This window comes from Moschus berezovskii, chromosome 15 (assembly GCF_049115385.1).
Source record: "Moschus berezovskii isolate FMDL1 chromosome 15, NW_MosBer_1.0, whole genome shotgun sequence".
Lineage (NCBI taxonomy): Eukaryota > Metazoa > Chordata > Mammalia > Artiodactyla > Moschidae > Moschus > Moschus berezovskii.
The window spans coordinates 47,612,501-47,619,075 of NC_142474.1; the positions used below are offsets into that span (position 1 = coordinate 47,612,501).

The window sequence follows — 6,575 nt, forward strand, 5'->3', positions numbered from 1 at the left end:
GTGAATGTCTTTTTTGTATATATATATTCTTTTTTTATAGAAATTTTAGAATTAATTTTTCTATTTCTACAAATAATGATGTTGGGATTTTGATACGGATTTCATTGAAACTGTAGATTGCTTTGAGTAGTACTGTCATCTTATATTGAGTTTTCAGTCAATAAATATGGGATGTGTTTCCATTTACTATATCTTGTTTAATTTCTTTCACTAATTTTTTTTTTTTTTAGTTTTCATTGTACAAGTCTTTTACCTTCCTAGTTAATTTAATTTCCAAGTATTTTATTTTTTTGATGCTGTTGTAAATGGAATAGTTTTTGTAATTTTCTTTTCAGATTGTTTATTGCTAGTGTATTGAAATGCAGCCAATTTTTTGTGTATTGACTTTATATCCTGCTGCTTGCTGAATTCATTGATTAGTTCTAGCAGTGTGTGTGTCTGCATGTGTGTGTGTAATCTTTAGGTTTTTCTACATAGAAGATCATATCATAGGCAGACAGAGTTTAATTTTACTTCTTCCTTTTCAGTTTGGATGCATTTTATTTATTTATTTTTGCCTAATTTCTCTGGCTAGAACTTACTACTATGTAGAATAGAAAAGATGAAAATGGGCATTCTTGTCTTGTTGCTGATTGTAGAGGAAGAGCTTTCAGTCTTATCACTGAGTATAATGTTCACTCTGAGTTTTTCACATATGGCTTTTATTATGTTGAGATAGTTTCCTTCTATTCCTACTTTGTTGAGTGTTGTTTGGTTGTTTTTTTTTTTAATCATGAAAGGGTGTTGACTTTTATCAAATACTTTTTCAGCATCAATTGAGATAATGTACTGGTTTCTGTAAATGTGCTGTATTACATTGATCAAATTTTGCTTTTTTAACCATTCTTACAGTCCTCTCTCTCTCTTCCTGTTCCATGAAAGGTACTTCTCTTATTTGTGTCTTTTTAACAAAATATGTTTTCTGCTTTGATTACTTTATGGCTGACTTTAATAGTGCCAAAGTGCTAACATTTACTTAGTTTATCTATTTCTATCCCGCTATTTTCCATTTTTGTAGCATTTTGATTGTGTGTGTATTCTGTAGACAGTGATTTATGTGTGTATTCTTAAGTTGTTTATGCTTTATATTTTAGGTTCAGTCTAAGAATCCCCCTGCCCTCCCAGACACACTGGATTTAACCCATTTATTTTTACTGCATTAATTGAAATATTTAGCATTATACTTCCTACCTTGGCTTATATTTCCCATTTATTTTACTTTCATTTTAAACTATTGTGTTCTTATTTTGTTTCCTGTTTCCTTTCCTCCTTCTCCCTCATCCCTTCATCCCTTCTGTCCTTCCTTTTTCAATATTTTTGTGGTTTGAAAGTTATACATCTTATTATTATTTTCCAAATTGGTAACCTTATGTTTTTCTATAAAAGCTGATGGTCCATTTTCTTTACCATCTTCTCTCAGCAGCTGAATAGTCAGCAATTTGGCACTTCAATCCCTCTTTTTGTCTACCCATTGGACAGACTTTCTGAAAAGCATGTGGAATTGATATTTGCAGATTTTTATTATTTTAAGACCTTGATTCCTCTACTTTTCAAGTAATGGTTTCTTAAGTTGTATTGTGTGTCAAAGCCATATAGAATAAAAATATCGTGATTTTACTGGTTTCATTACTTTGCATTATTTGTTGAACTCCATGATGGCTTTTCCCCAACTTTATTGTTGTTATTTAGTGAAGTACGTCGTCTAGTAATTCCTTAGGAATGGGTTCCAGGAGAGGTAAACTTCATCCTATTTGAAAATATCTTTTATTTTTCTGCCTTCAAAAGTATATGAAGTTTTGGTTCTGTATTTGAGTCCCAAGCTTAACATTATTTTGCTATGGATATAATATATTGCTCCATGGATTTCTTGCAGATGTGGAGTCATATGCTAGTCTACTTAAAAATGTGTAGGTAACCAGTTTTGCACTTTGCCCTTCCCCCTCCCTCCCTCCCTCCCTTTGTTTCTTCCCTCTCTCCATTTCTTCCTTGTTTCATTCCCCCTTTCTTCCCTCCTTCTCCCCCTTTCTTCCCTCCTTCTCCCCCTTTCTTCCTTTCCTTCTTCTTTGGCACCTAAATAACTCTATCCTTACCAAGAATTTCAGTTAGATGTATCTGATATGACTTTCCCCCCACAAGTCATGCTAGGCTTTCAGTGGACTGTTTACCTATTTTTCCTTGCCTCTTTTTCCTTATAATTCATTACTCCTTATTTTTCACTCTATTCCTGAAGAATCCCTCAGCCCTTGTTTTCAGGTTCAATTTAATCTTCACATTTCCATTATGTCATTCAGCTTCAGTTCAGTTCAGTTGCTCAGTCGTGTCCGACTCTTTGCAACCCCATGAATCACAGCACGCCAGGCCTCCCTGTCCATCACCAACTCCCTGAGTCCACCCAAACTCATGTCCATCGAGTCGGTGATGCCATCCAACCATCTCATCCTCTGTCGTCCCCTTCTCCTCCTGCCCCCAATCCCTCCCAGCATCAGGGTCTTTTCAAATGAGTCTTACGTAGTGAAATTTGTTTGTGGAGTTGGGGAATAATGATTGTTTCTATTTTCCAGCTACTCTGATCACCTTTGTTATACTCTTATTTTTCTTGTTGGGATAACCTCTCATCTCTCTAAGGATACTAATGATTATTTTCCTCTGGTCTACTATGAAAATTATGTTTCCTTAAGTTTTAGCTCTTTTTTCATGTTTTCTCAGGCATCTGTGGTTCTTGGAAATATGTTTATGAGGAGAGATTTTTCTTTCAGTGCTTTTAGCTGAAAAGTATTCCTTCAGCAAATTGAGAACCTTTGTTTTCCTGTAAGTTAGTATTCCCAAGATTGTGTAAGAAAGACAAGGAGGATGTTCATGCAGGTTGGTTTTTCTTACTGTCAGTGGCTACCTTGTCCTGTGGGTGTGGGGCTCCCATGTTTCTTATCAGTTGACTTATAAGTAGAATAGTACCCGTTTCTGTGGCCCCAGTGAGAGTCTTTCACATTAGGTTCATAATTTGTTTACAGGAAAGTATGCGCAGCATATTAAAACACAACAGGTTTTCTTCATAGTCAGTATTGACACAAACTTTGAACCTTGGAGAGGCTATCAAGATTTGGAGGAGCGGAGCTGTAAAACAGTAACTCTTCAGTGAGTGGAGAGACATACTAGTTTCCTATCGTTGCCTCAACAACTTGTCACAGATTTGGTGGCTTAAACAACAGCTGCATTATCTCACAGCACTAAAGGCCAGAAGTGTTAAAATCCATGTCAACAGGGCCCGGTTCCTTCTGGAGCTTGTAGGGGAGAATACATTCCCTGGCTTTGATCCTGGCCTCTTAGAGGCACCTCCACTCCTTGGCTCATGGCCCCTCCTCCATCTTCAGAACCAGGATCTTTGATCTGTCTGTTTGTCTCTCTCTGAATCTTCCTCTGATCTCTGTTTTCCTCACCACATCTCCTTCAGTGAGTTGGATCCTTCTCCCTTTCTCCTATAAGGACCCATGTGATTACACTGGGTCCCTTCAGGTGATAGGCTAACCTCCCAATCCCAACATCCTTAAGTAAATCAGTTCTGCAAAGTCTCTTTTGCCATAGAAGAGAACATATTCACTGGTTCTGGGAGTTAGAATGTGGACATCTTTGAATACATTATTCTGTATCCTTGGAGCCTATAGGGATAGGCTGTTGATGCAGAGCAGGGGGTGGTCTCTGAAGCAGGTGAGGAGGAGGCCTCCTAGGTTTGGGTGGATCGTCTTATTGTGCCTCTGCCCTTTCCCTGTCAGTTTCCCCACTCCCCCCTCACCCACCGCTATCACTTCACTGCCCCCATGGAGCCCACTTGTTCCTTTCCTCTCCCCTTCTTGCTCCTCAACACTAAAATCTCCAAGTCATCCTACAAGGACACAGAAGCCATACCACCCAATTAACACAAGCCAAAGGATAAATGTCAACGATTTACACAGAGTATTGTCAGAATATAAAATGTAGGAGGGTTCTTTATGGATTCTGTAAGGGCCTGTAAAAATCCAATTTATGTACCAGAAATGACTACATATGTTATGCCATCGAAATACCTCTACCAAGCCCTGAAATGTGTGTGTGTCGGGCCTGCATTTAATCTAGGGTCGTCTCTTTAGATTATGATGTGAAATGCACTTTTGAGGGCTTTGATGAGAACCACATGGCGGAGCTCTGCTGCTCGGCTGTAGAATGGGGCAGGCCCGCCCCAGGACACTGTATCCTGTGTAGCCTTCATGTGTGATGGATGGCTTGCTTTTCTGTGCGTGGAACACATGCATCTCTCTCACCCACTGAAATCTGATGATAGAGCCTATAGTTAATATATTTTAACCTGAGCTGTCGATAGAGTTAAACACTTACTAGTTGGGGTTGCCATTCTTCCTTTGCATTGGAAACAGACTGTTTTTTGTTATTCAGTTTTCTTTATTATTGTGTTTTCTCTGTTGATCTGGCCAGTGTTCTTTCCACAGCACTGTGCTCCCAAGAAAGGGCAGACAAGTCAAAGACCGATAAAAAACAGAGAGGCAAGAAGTAGTGTCAAGTCCCAGCTAGCTTATTTGCCACATATGTTGGATGGCAGCCAGCTAAATTTTAATTTTGTCATATTGAAGAAGACAATGTATGATAAACAATTTAATAAAATAAACATGATTTCACAACCATATTTGGTTAAAATGCAATGCTCTTGGTTAAAAGGCAATGTTTTCTTTTATAAAATAATTTTGCTGTAATTACAAAATACTTCTGACAGAAAATCGATGGCAAAACATCTATGTGTTTAAGAACCAGATTTGTGCTTTGCTGGGACTTCCCAGGTGGCACAGTGGTAAAGAATCCATCTACAAAGCTGCAGATGCAAGAGTCGAAGGTTCAATCCCTGGGTCACAAAGATCCCATATAAGGAACTGGCAACCCATTCTGGTATTCTTGCCTGGGAAATCCCATGGACAGAGGAACCTGACGGGCTACAGTCCATTGGATCATAAAAGAATCGGCCATGACTGAACACATATGTATGCACAGCTTGTTGACTTTAGATTTTTTTTTTTTTAAATAGAAGGTACAGTGTGTGTGCTGTGCTCAGTTGTATCCGACTGTCTGCAATCCTATGGACTGAAACCTGCCAGGCTCCTCTGTCCATGGCATGGATTCTCCAGGCAAGTATACTGGAGTGGTTTGCCATGCCTTCCTCCAGGGGATTTTCCCAACCCAGGAACTGAACCCAGGTCTTCTGCACTGGCACAAATTCTTTACCATCTGAGCCACCAGGGAAGCCCCAGTGTCCTAACATTCCTTCCAAAAAATGCTAACTGTTGATTATAGTAGTTTTGATTCCAGTAGTAAAAGACACTCCACAGTATTTCCTTTGAGATCAAACTGAGCACTATTTTACACACAAAGGAGTTGTAATGGCTCCCTTTGTTGACAGAATATTTTTCTGGGTATGAGCGTGGCATTCCAGGAACAGAAGCAAGACTGGAATCTTGCTCTCAAATTTTCATCCCATCAGTGATGAAGGCTGAGTTTAATTTGGGATTTTCTTCACAAGCTAAAAGGGAACATTAGTTTAAAAGATCTGGTCGCATTGCCAAGGGATTAACTCTCCTGGGCTTTCAGGCAGAAACACAGAGTTTATGCTCAAATTCAGTGGTAGAATCAGGGTGGGTACCGTGTCTAGAGATGAGGATCTTCGGCTGGAAGGTCCATGTCCTCCTTTATCCCTGTATTAACTCACATCAGAGGAACAGCTCTGAGTCACTCTGCAAAGATGTAGTGTCTAGGAGTGTCTGCTGGTAGAATTGTTCAATATAAGTTTATTTCACACACTGATTGCTCTTGTTCACCACTCCATCACCTGGGTTCCAAAGAAGAATTTTGAGACATTCTTACTTTGATGCTCTTTCAGAGTCCACGTATTTTAAAAGAAAGTCCTATATACTCACACATCCTAAAGTATAGTTGCTCCATATTATATGTTAAAGGTGTACATTACAGTGACTCATAATTTGTAAAGGTTATATTCCATTTATAGTTATTATAAAGTGTTGTTATGTCCCCTGTTATACAATATATTCTTGTAGCTTCTTTAATTTGTGTCTCTTAATCCCTTAACCTTCCCTCCTTCTCTCTCCTCACTGGTAACCACTAGTTTTGATACCGACCAGAATTCTTGGTCTTCCCCAAGCAACAGAAACTGACTAGAGGCCAGACAAGAAATTCAGAGAAGGCTTTACTGGGACTCCTATGCCTGTTGCAGGAGGGAGCAAGAACAAGTAAGAGGCTCCCTTGCTCACTCTCTGAGGGAACAGGAGCTCGTTCATTAAACGTGAAGTGTAGGGATGTGTCCAGGGGTCAGGCTGGAGGGGTGGCTTAGGTGGTTTGCTCACCCCTTTGTGGTGTTGAGTGCAGGGGGCGTGTGCAGTACCCTCTTGAGAAATCCGGCAGTTGGGTAGTGTTTTTTTTGGCTTTGTGTCTTTTGGTCCAGAATTTGCCCCAATTGTGCATATACACAGTTATTTTTAGTCTCATAC

General features: G+C 39.4%; 1 pseudogene; it reads right to left on the reverse strand.

Moving 5' to 3' along the window:
* LOC129554655 (adenine phosphoribosyltransferase pseudogene) overlaps positions 1-3,387 on the reverse strand; it is a 10,843-nt pseudogene extending 7,456 nt beyond the window's left edge.
* Between the last annotated feature and the right edge of the window lie 3,188 nt (positions 3,388-6,575).